The sequence below is a fragment of the Lissotriton vulgaris genome, chromosome 11 (genome assembly GCF_964263255.1).
Source record: "Lissotriton vulgaris chromosome 11, aLisVul1.2, whole genome shotgun sequence".
Lineage (NCBI taxonomy): Eukaryota > Metazoa > Chordata > Amphibia > Caudata > Salamandridae > Lissotriton > Lissotriton vulgaris.
This window is the reverse complement of record NC_141699.1, coordinates 932,662,316-932,674,866: the sequence shown is the minus strand read 5'-3', so window position 1 is coordinate 932,674,866 and position 12,551 is coordinate 932,662,316.

Here is a 12,551-nt window from a genome sequence, read left to right as displayed (position 1 = left end):
AATATATATATATATATATATATATATATATATATATATATATATATATATATATATATATATATAATTTTCAGCAGCAGAAACCACACAAACTCCTCTTTGCAAAAAAAATTCGCAAAGAGGACTTCGTGTGGTTTCTGCTGATGAAAATGACAGAAATTTGAATTTATTTCAAGGTTTGCTACCTACCCACGAACCGCCGTCGCTAAGTGGCCAGAGTATAGTGCGACTCGGCAGCCGCTGAGCCAAAAGGAGTTTTCATATATATATATATATGTATATATATATATATTCACTGAAAAAACCATAGGTTTTACACACGTTATAGTTAGGAAGTAGCATTTGAAAAACCTATGAAATTCACTGAAAAAACCATTGGTTTTACACACGTTATAGTTAGGAAGTAGCATTTGAAAAACCTATGAAATTCACTGAAAAAACCATAGGTTTGACACCAGTTACACGCGCAAGTTATAGTGAGTCCAACTAACTTTAACGTGGAATTTCATTGGTTTTATATCAGTAAAATTTCCAGCTAACTATAACTGGTGTCAAACCTATGGTTTTTTCAGTGAATTTCATAGGTTTTTCAAATGCTACTTCCTAACTATAACGTGTGTAAAACCAATGGTTTTTTCAGTGAATTTCATAGGTTTTTCAAATGCTACTTCCTAACTATAACGTGTGTAAAACCTATGGTTTTTTCAGTGAATTACATAGGTTTTTTGAATGCTAGTTCCTAAGTATGAAGCATATACCTGAAATAAATATCGACATACCAATCTTACGTGCACAACCGAGTGCACGCACCCACCTATTTATTTCATGAAGCTTTCCAATTTAAACCTAATGAATTTCTTCATAGACCAATGAAAAAACTTATAGTACGTTAAAGACACTGAACCTAGGCTTTTTTTCTCCGATAAACTTTTTAATTAAATGGAGCCGAATTTTTTTTAATCATTCGTGCGTGACTGATTGTACACACCTTAATATTTATTTTGAAAAATATAACAGATTTTATAATTTATTAATTGTATACTTAAATCGAGCTGTAAAAATATGTGAAATCCATATGTGTTTGAATTCACTTCTTTTCACGTTTTTAAACTTCAGTAAAGAACATCGCTACTTCCACATCACGTTCGTAACTAGATAATGTCACCGCCTACACGTCCTAAGAAGCGCATATAAAGTCATGTGACTTGAAAACAAGACTTCCAATTGGTTCTTAGTAGTTTCTGTTCTGAAATTTACACGAAGCACTCCACCCACTTTCCTCACAATTTTGTTCTACTCTGAAGAGACAACAACGTCGAGCATCTTCCGGAAATGTTTGCTGAAATGTCTGCCGTTCTGCATTCATCTTCCGAATCAGAAGGAAACGACCGACCACCTTTAAGAAAAAAAAAGGAATCTTTCATTTGGCAATTTTTTACTTATCCTGAAGATCAAAAGAAAGTGAATGCGCCAAAAGTAACCTGCACGATATGCAATTCGGAGCTCTCAAGGGGAAATCCAAATAGAAAATATTCGTTTTCTATACACACCATGCTGCGGCATGTAAAACAAAGGCACCCTGAGCATTATGCAAAAGCATTGACAAGAGCCCTGGCCACGCTATTACCATCAGAGGTGGCCAGCACATCTTCTGGTGGAGGACCTGTATCTCCATCGAGAGCTGAGATGGACTTGAGACCATATCTTGCGAACGTACACATGAAATGCAACCAGTGTGCAGAAATTCTTTTGTATGGAGAGCAGAGCCTTGTTCTTATTAAACTCAAAATGGAAAGTCATAAATGCCCCAAGAAAAAATAAATTTCTTCACTTCATTTTCATAATATTACATACTGAAAAATGTAGTACAAACTTTAAGAAATCGAAAGCATCATAACACTTGTGTATGATGACGCAGTCACCCATCCCATCTTGATCAGTCTTGGATTTTACAAAGGAGACCGACATTGTTTCTCCCCTGATCTGAACGTGTTCCTGGCACAAACCCCCTGCCACATCCAGTTTGTTCCTTGCAACTAGTTCGCTTACCCGCATTGCTCCGTGAAATGCCAGCGAAAAAGCGGCTCGGAACAGCACCGCCTCAAACTGAGATGAACATGTGGCCGGGAGTGTGGCCAACAACTGGGACAATCTATCCAAACCTATCGGGCGCCTTTCATCTACTCTGCGACCCTCAAGGCGTTGCCACCCGCGCAGCGCTTTCTGTACAACGAAAGACGCTGTTGGGTCCTGGATAGCGTGCGCTCTGGCAACAAAGGAAATGGCAGCACGATGCCTCTGGGCCGTAGCCACCGACTTCCCAGCCCTACGTAAGGACAACAGGAAATTCACTACCCCTTCCTCGTGACCCCAAAGTCGATCTCTATCACTCCCCAAAAAGGCCAAATAGGCCCGAAACGCCCCTTCGTATGCCTTCCTCGTCCTTGGTGCTAGACTCTCTCCCACGAGGTGACGAAGTTCGGGGCACCGAGAGACCAGAGAGCTTCGGGAAAGGGTGCCGGCTCTGGGTCCGCTGAGGGGAGGAAACCCGAAAAAGCCTGCATTTGAAAACGAGACAGTGCGTCAGCCGCCTGATTCATCACCCCCGGCACATGCTTTGCTCTGAATAGCACGTTCAATTGCATACATAGTAAAACAATTTCCTTAAGCAGTCTTAAAATCAGTTTACAACGTGCTGCCTGACTATTGATGCACTCGACCACGGTCATATTGTCAGACCAAAATATGACAGAGTGATCCTTGAATCCATCGGGCCATGTTCTCAAGGCCACCAAGATGGGAAACAGTTCTAGGAAAGCAATATTACTCGTCAGACCATTCTCATGCCACCATGTCGGCCATCTTTGTGCCGACCATTTCGTGCCGAAGATGGCGCCAAAACCTATGCTTCCTGCTGAATCTGTCCATAGCCCCAGCTCCTCAGAAGACACGGCTGGTTCATTCCAGACGATTCTACCATTGAAGTCCGCCAGAAATGCTAACCAAATACGCATGTCCTGGCGGATCTCGGCCGATAGTCTCGTGCGATGATGGCACTCTTTAAGGCCGACCATCGCTTGGGCAATTAAACGGGAAAAGGGGCGGGCCATTGGTATTACCCTCAGGGCAAAATTCAACTGTCCCACCAACTGCTGTAATTGTTGCAGCGTAACTTTTGATGCATTTATACACCTTTGCAGCGCAGCCCTGAACTTCAACACTTTCTCGGCTGGCAAACGGAAACACCCTTCAATGGAGTCCAACTCGATCCCCAGAAACTCGAGGCAAGTCGTAGGACCCACTGTTTTACCCGGCGCCAATGGCACACCAAACTGTTTCATTAACACACAAAATTCGGCCAAAGCCCGGCCACATTCAAGATCCCCGGCCGCCCCAAGAAACAGAAAATCATCAAGGTAGTGCATTACATCTTGTTTTCTTTGTGAAGACCCATTGTAGAAAACTACTGAATTTCTCGAAATAAGCACAGGATATAGAGCACCCCATTGGCATACACCTATCCATGTAATAACTACCCTGAAACCTGAATCCCAGGAGACGCTGGTCGTCTGGGTGTACCGGGAGCAATCGGAACGCTGACTCGATATCTGACTTCGCCATCAGCGCCCCGGGCCCCAGGCGATTCAAAATGGCTACGGCCTCATTGAAGGATGCGTACCGCACCGAACACACTTCTGGATTGATTGCATCATTTACGGAAAGACCTCGCGGAGCTGATAAATTGTGAATCAGTCGGAACTCACCGGGGTCTTTCTTGGGGACTACCCCTAAGGGAGAACAAACAAAATTCTGGACCGGGGGTACACTAAACGGGCCGGCGACCCGACCTCGAGTCACCTCTTTTCGGATCTTATCCTGTACCACGGTCGTATGCTGCAGGACGGAAAGTTGATTTTTACACTTTTCCACACCCTGAAAGTCCCCTACCGGGATGCGGAAACCATACGAAAAACCGTTCCGCAGCACCCCAGCAGAAGTACGATCCGGGTATTCACTGAGCCAGGGAATCATCGCCAGGGTATCAATAGGGGTAGGTAAAGGCGCCCCTCGGACTATATTAGACCTGTTTGGCACCTCCTCTCCCCCCATTATCACCCGTTCTGGCTCTGCACGAGGACTCAGGATGGGACGACCCACAACCACTACATTCATGTTTGAATTTACACGATCCCTGGGGTCTAGTACATTTACCCCTGTTGAAATTAAAGCAGAAACCCTTTTTTCCGGTACTGCCGGCAGGTTTCGAGTACTCGTCGGTACCCGTACCTGATCGAAAGGGCGTCCCCGCATATTGCCGGGAGGATTCGCCAACATTACTTCCCACCAACGGCATTTTTAACATCCCTGACTCCTTCATTTTATCCCAAGTCAAGGAATCATAACAATCCCAGGTTAAACTTTTATTATGCTCCTTCTCCTTTCTGAACAGATTATCGTAACAGAACCAATGATTACCCTGGTGCGATGTCGAGTACCCCATGATTCGTGATTGATAGATTGGGAACTCGGAAAGCAACTCAGGTCTACGTTCCCCCAAGATTGATGTAAAGATTCCCCAAGCATTGCCCCAATTGCCGATATTCTCATTCACTTTAAAGGCGGCCATTTTTGCGCGCCAAACACTCGGATGCATGAGATCCTTCTGACTCTTTACATGCTCTACCTCATAATGATCAACAAGTAGTGAGAAAATGTTCACATACTCCCCCGCCCAAATCTTTTCCTTAATTGCCAAAGGAACATGTTGCCCCAACCTTTCTCTCCGCGAGGGTGTTGACTCATCCCTCGCGATCGGCAATGGCCGCTTACCTGCACCTGACGCTGCCTCTGTGGTCGCAATCGTCCCTGGTGTCTTGTCCCCTACTGCAGCCGGCACGGGCACCTTGGCTGCTTCCCGCTTCTCACGCAATTGCTTCATCAGCGCCTGTGCATCGACAGCCGTGGCGCCCTCATTACCTTTGCCCAACCACGCTGCCAATTGAGCTGCCAACTCGGGCGGCATATCATCCTCGGACACGGGGGTGACCACAACGGGAATTGGATTCCCCTCCTCCGGCACGGGAGTTGGAGCCTCGAGCGGGGCACTGGGACCCGGGATATCTTCACCCGCTGCCCCCCTCCTGGGCCTCTTGTTTTTCCCTCCCGGGGCCGCTCCCGCCAAAGGACGTTTTGGACCCCTTTCCTCATTCTTGTCCACCCGCTTCTTTAGCTCGGACATCTCCTTCATGAGAACACGAAGCATCTGGTCAGTAGTCATGCGCTTTCCCACCTTCTTCGGCATTCTCCAACAAAGTAACTGTAAAACAAACAAGAACGATTAAAACGCTCAAAAATTGGCTCTTCGTTCCGTCTCGAGCTCACGTGCAGCGAGGAGGTGCAGCTTCAGAGCACAGGAACAAGAGGATGTCCTTTGGTCTTGCTTCTCCTTTTATCCGTCTTCAGGGCGGGCGTAAACCCGCCCCTGCCTGCCCCGAGGGCGTGGCCAGCCGCGCCAGTGTCTAGGCCAGCCCACTCTAGGGCGGGAAAAAGCGCGCCCCGGCTACGCCGCTTCGGGCATACCAGCCGAGACGCGCCTCCCGCCCAAAATGGCTTCCCGGGGGGATCGAGGCACTCTGCCATACGTTCGGGGGGACCGAGTGGTCGCCCCTTTCCATGCGGCATGTAAAACAAAGGCACCCTGAGCATTATGCAAAAGCATTGACAAGAGCCCTGGCCACGCTATTACCATCAGAGGTGGCCAGCACATCTTCTGGTGGAGGACCTGTATCTCCATCGAGTGCTGAGATGGACTTGAGACCATATCTTGCGAACGTACACATGAAATGCAACCAGTGTGCAGAAATTCTTTTGTATGGAGAGCAGAGCCTTGTTCTTATTAAACTCAAAATGGAAAGTCATAAATGCCCCAAGAAAAAATAAATTTCTTCACTTCATTTTCATAATATTACATACTGAAAAATGTAGTACAAACTTTAAGAAATCGAAAGCATCATAACACTTGTTTCCCAAAAAAAAAAAAAAAAAAAAAAAGTTCTTTTCAGAACTAACTATTTCTACCAAAACATGCTCCAAGAGCATCTTATGACATGTTTTTTCGGCACTTCATTGTAGTGCGCGACCGGGTGCGCGCATCCTCCTATCGCGTACAGGACCTGAGACTTGCATGTGAAGTCATGTGACTTCAAAACAACACTTCTAGCTGATATTTTCTCGCCGCTTTCATTTTGTGCGCGACCGGGTGCGCGCACCCACCTATCACGTACAGGCGTCGAGACTCGCATGTGCAGTCATGTGACTTTAAAAGAACACTTCCAATTGGTTTTTACTAGTTTCTATTCTGCAATTTACACGGAACACTCCACCCACTTCCCTAGAAAACCAGTTTATCGAGCCTCCCCTTATGAAACATTCGACATTGTTCACATAGCAGTGTAGTAAATAGCACTAGATACACTCCGTCCCTTAATTATAAAAGACTTATCAGTATGTGAAAAAAACTTTTGTTTTCACGTGATAATGTGAAATGCTGAGCCTGTTACCGAATTTTTTTTCACATATGTTACTATTCTCCTTCGACCACTAACACCATAGAAAATACCACCAATAGCGGTGATATTTTGTACACCGACAACGGGCGATTTCTATCGCTTAGAGCCCTTGCTATTATAAAGTTTTATTTCCTAAGTCTCTGATCTCCAACTGTGGAACGTGACTCCCCTGTGTGTCGTAATGAGGTGCTAAGAGCAGCACGTACACTATACTGCGACTAAGCATCCATAAATTCCACGGACATTGCTACCCTGCTATCTGCAATTATAAACATCAAAAGGAGCTACGCTGCCCCCCTTAGAGAGGCCTCACTCCCACTGCTACAAAGGCTTGGCAGTCGCCAAGATACACAAAAACAGCGTCTCGGGTCCATTGAACTTCTGTGACGATCTCAATGAAAATAAGCACTAAACAATATTCAAGTATGTAGTATTCCTTCTACTTGGTTAGAGACTAGGGGGCATATTATCAAGGGGGTTGATCACCGCTTTTTTGGCTTTAAAAGCCAAGAAAGCGGAGATAAAATTATCTCCCTATTACCAAGCTGTCGCTAACACCAATTAGTGACAACTAATAGGAGATAGCAACCATCTTGGGCCCCGCTTTACATGTCGGTGATATTTATCACTAATAACATGCAAAGTGTGTATGCCAAAATGTTAGCCACTGCAAACAGTCCCTAACATCGCTATCTCCTATTACCAACTTTTGGAGATATTCGCGCTAAGCGCAAATATCTCCGAAAGCTAACACCTGCCCTGAGCAGTTCTTAGCCATGTTATCCAATGGGAGGTGGATAACATGGCTAAGAGCATTTGCTCGATAATTCATGAATATCGCTGATATTCATGCATTGCGGCCGTTTTTTATCGCATTTACGATAAACCTTGCTAATAGCAAGGTTTATCTGCGATAAAAATCGCCTATGTGCGGCGATAATTTTTGTCTCTAAACAAGTTGGAGACAAAAATTATCGCTAGTTCTTGGTAATATGCCCCTAAACATTTACCGCAGCGCTTCAGCGATTTCTTCCGCAAATAAACCTTGGTATTAATGAGGTTTAACGCAAATGCGGTAAAAAACGTTGCAAAGCATAAGTATCACAAAAAAATCAGGAATATTCATAGATAGCGACCTAATGCTATTAGCCATGTTATCCACCCCCCATTGGATAACATAGCTAAGAACTACTCAAGGCAAGTCTTAGCTTTTAGAAATATTCCCGCTTAGCGCAAATATCTCCAAAAGCTAGTAATAAGAGATAACGATGTTAAAGACTATTTTCAGTCGCTAACATCTTGGCACGCCCACTTTGTATCTCATTAGATATAAATGCAACTGACATGCAAAGTGCAGCCCAAAATGTTCACTATCTTCTACTAAGTGTTGCTAACTGGTGTTAGCAGCAGCTAGGTAATAGAGAGATAATTTTATCTCTGCTTTCTTGACATTTAAAGTAAAAAAAACACAGATAAACACCTTTCATAATATACCTCTATATTCAAATTGAAGTAGGCGTAGGTCTTCACGCAGCAATCACATGCACAGTTTTGAAAGAATATGGCCCAGAAAGTCACTGAGTAAAATCTCATAAAAGACAGTCAACCAATTTCAATACGTATTAGTTCAGAAGAACAGTTCTTTATGATACAGGGCTCTAGAATGACAAACATATCTCGTCTTTATAAAAACCCTTCAGGTTTTTTTAACAGCTGTTAAATGGTTCCATACTCATCACAAACGTGCTCCATCATGAACATTGCCTGATCTGTCCTCAGGACGAACAACATTTGTGATGAACTTGCCGCTATGCATGCACAACACTAACATTGTGCTTCCTTAACACGTTCTATTCACTAAGCAGAACCATGACGAAACCACTCTATCATAAACACATCTGAACCATGGCTCATAAAAAGAGTACCTCAATCATGACCATGCAAGTCCCACTAAGCCCCCCAGCCCCCTAATCTTGAGTCAAAATTGGAACTACAACACAGGATTTAAAGTCCTCCAAATAACACCATGTAACATTTAATACCATATACACCATCGTTTTCATATATCACTTTTTCTAAACTCACTCAGTGAAATATCGCTCATTTTATTTAATCACTTTTAAACCATACCTTCTAACAATGCACCCAATCCTATGTGGAAGTGTTCAATATAAAAGATGACATTGTTTTAAGAAGGATAGAGAAATAAATAACACAATGTTGTAAACATTTCTTTATTATATATACTTACCTAATAAAAAGAAAAAAAATTTAAATGTCTTATAAAAACGTAGCACCTGTGTAAAGAAATTAAAAATAAAATTATAAAGTATATTATTTATAGAAAAAACAATACAAAACAATAAGACAGGTGCAAACAAAACTGTCAGATATTATTAATTAAACTTACCTTATAAATATAATATCTGTGGAGGAGAGTAAAAAAAAATCTGTTATAATACATATTTCTGAATGCAATATAACAAAATACGTAAACAACATATTGAATGATTTATTTTTGCTGTCCTCAGAAAACATTGATTTTCACTATCAAGAGTGATTTCAACATTAATCATCATATAACAGCGGGGAAAAAAAAACACAATCAAAATGATTGTGTTTAAAAAACCCATACAAAATCTGCATACATATTATAAATACTTGAAAAAAACATGTCTTAAATGTTTTCCTCAAATTCGCAATTTCTTGAGTAAGCACACTACATCTTCCACAGTTACAACCTAATTAAAGTATACCACTTATTTTTCAAGATATCTCAACAAAATCCCGTGCAGCAATGTCCTATAAAAAATGTATTTGAAAGACACAGTTTCTTCTCTCATACCTTTCCGCGTGGCCAAATTGTATAAGCTAACTCATTATCTTTTAAATACCTCTCCCAAACACTTACGTCCATATAAGTTTCTAAATAATTCTCAAAAGTACTCATTTTCTTCTCTCATATTTTTCCACGTGGCCAAATACTATGAGTTAAGTAGTTTTTTTCTGAAATTTTGTAATCTTAGTCTCATCTATTATTTTCTGTACTTTTACAATCAAAATTTGTACCATATTTTATACCATCAAACATTAAGTAAATTTGTACCTGATGTTATCAATATGCAAAACACAAATTTCATGTATAGATTTGTACACCCTTATTTACATGATATTTCTAAACTAGTAAGTTTCAGATCTTTATAGTATACATATTCCTACAGCAAACCACTCTACTGAAATTTGGGTTCCAAAAATAACAAATAAGAGTTACTTAAGGCAAAAGGCAAACGTTTTTTAAAAGTCAATTGGCTATCATTGCAAATTGTCCAGCCAGTAGCACACTTCAAATAAGCCGTATAATGTCCTGATGATGTAGAATGCCCTTCATGATAAATAATGGCTACAGTTACAAATGTTCTTCTAGAAATAGAAACTTGAGAAGCCACAACATTTTTAATTAAAGTGGATAATTTACTCCCATCAGCTCTGCATCGTTGAAACATTAAAATTAGATATTGTCCGTATCTATGGATAAATAAAGTTGATAACATTTCAGACTTGCATTGAGAACAGACCATATTTTGATGCGCATCTTTAACTAGTTTATTAAAAGGCACTTCTTTGCAGTCTGGTAATGTCAAATATAAAAATCTTTCACTGGGTATCTCAGTACTACTTAAAAATGAGCAATTATCACACTTATGTTCCCATTTATAAGAAAGCCCAAAAAGACTATCAATATCTACACCTTCATCTTCCAAAGCTGTAAACATATACATAATAAATTCCTGACAATATTGCTGTATATTCTGAGAAAACTTATTTACTTCTACACATATATCTAAAACATTCCTTAATTCCGAAACACTTCCTATTTCATTATCACCACTACTACACGTTTCAAATATAGAATTTAAAGAATGACAAAAGGTATGCTCCTGATTTTCTATAATCTGTTCCTTAACATTTTTCAAAAAGAAAACAACATTAACTACTACATTTGCATAGCAGTTGACACCACACCTATTTTCCAACTTAAATCCAACAATCTCTTCAATACTAACAGTTTTCCTAGAGCTACCAACAACAGCTACATCTTTTTTTCGTCGTTTCTGGACTACTTCAGCACATTTGTTCTCATTTTTCCTTTTCTGACCAACTATACGTCTTTCAATTAAAGGATATTGAGGTAAACTTGGAGCATATTCTCTTCTTAACCTATTGTACTCCTCCACACAATTTAAATCTGCACTAATCTTTGTCTCATCATAATCAATTAGATAAAGTCCACATAAAGTTCTAACACGCGACAGAGCAACATACGCCATACCCTCTTTGAATACAGTACTTCCAATATTTACCAAAGCACAATCTACACTTAAACCTTGAGATTTATGTATAGTCACTGCATATGCCAAACAAATTGGAAATTGCTTACGACGGACATATAAGTCTTTCACAAGCAAAAAACGAGTTGAACATCGACTAATTTGTTGAACTTCATCAATCCCATCAAATTTTATCCTCAAAAATTCAATCTCATCTCTATTGGTATAATTCACAAAACCAACAACATTACCCATTGCTCCATTTACCAATCCTCTTTCTACATGTAAATTTCTTCTTAAAATTATCCGACAATTTAAACATACATACAGATTTTTCTCTAAACCAGCAGTTTTAGATATAGTTTTTTGAAGAGAATACAATTTCAATTTCAACTTTTCAGACAAAACAATAGTACTACCTTCATGCTCTATTCTATCTTTAGCTTCCACTTTCTTAATTTCTTGCTTTTCTAAATTCAACATTTTCTCATTAAAAACTGAACATTCTTTCAGAGTTGGCATCAAGCATATCGCTGACTTATCTACAACCTCTTTACTATATATTCTCTCAGGAACATTATCTTCATTAGGAAACAGCTTGGAAAGTAATCGCGTTCGTAGAGTCTGTTTCGCATCTTCAGTTAATTTTCCAATCCTAATATCTTGAAGAATACTTCCATATTTAGTATCCTTTGCCTGTCGCATATTTTGAATCAGTTCAGTATATTTGAAATGTGACCATATATTTACATTTCCAATACTGCCCAGGCACTTTCTGGTCTCCTCATGTGTAACAGTTTCAAATACAGGTTGTCCTTTGACAGGAGTCAGCTGGAGTAGATCTCCAAAAACTATGACATGTTTACCTCCAAATAACACATCATACTCTATCTTAAGTGTCTGTTGCATTCTTAAATGCACAAAAGCAAGCATTAAATTAGAGACCATGCTTACTTCATCAATAATAAGAAGTTTCATTTTTTTAAGGACTCTAGAAACTTCAAAACAAGCTTCTCCAGAAAGCTTCTGATATTGTAATTTATTTTCATGTTCAACTGGCAGCATCAGCAAACGATGTAAAGTTACACCTTTTATATTATGTGCTGCCAATCCAGTTGGAGCAGTAACAACACACAACAGTGTTGACTGAGTTGTTTGCTGCCAATATGTAGTAATTCCTTTAATTAGGAAACTTTTACCAGTCCCAGCTTCTCCACTTACATATAATCGAATAGGCTCAAATGACATACATGAGCAATCTTTTCTCTCATGACGAAAGCCATGCTCAATGTGCTCTGTCACTTCATCATATATCTGTCTTTGCTCAACATTAAACTGCTTCTTTAATTCTTCTAAGTCGATTACTTCCTCTTGACCTTGCTGCATTGCGCTTTCCACCTCATCCATGGCGGTGGCTGCTTCATTTTGAATAATTGGTTGTCCCAGTGGATCTTGACTTAATGATGCCGAACTTTGACTATCTTGTGAACTATCTCTAGCAATCTCTGCTGCAATTGTTGCTTCTTGCTCTATTTCGTCATTCAACATTTGGAGATAATTGCTGAAAACAGGACATTCAATACTACTTTTAGATGCGTTGAATGATTCTTCATAACTATCAAAGTCTCCAAGTAGTTCCTCTTCTCTACGCCAT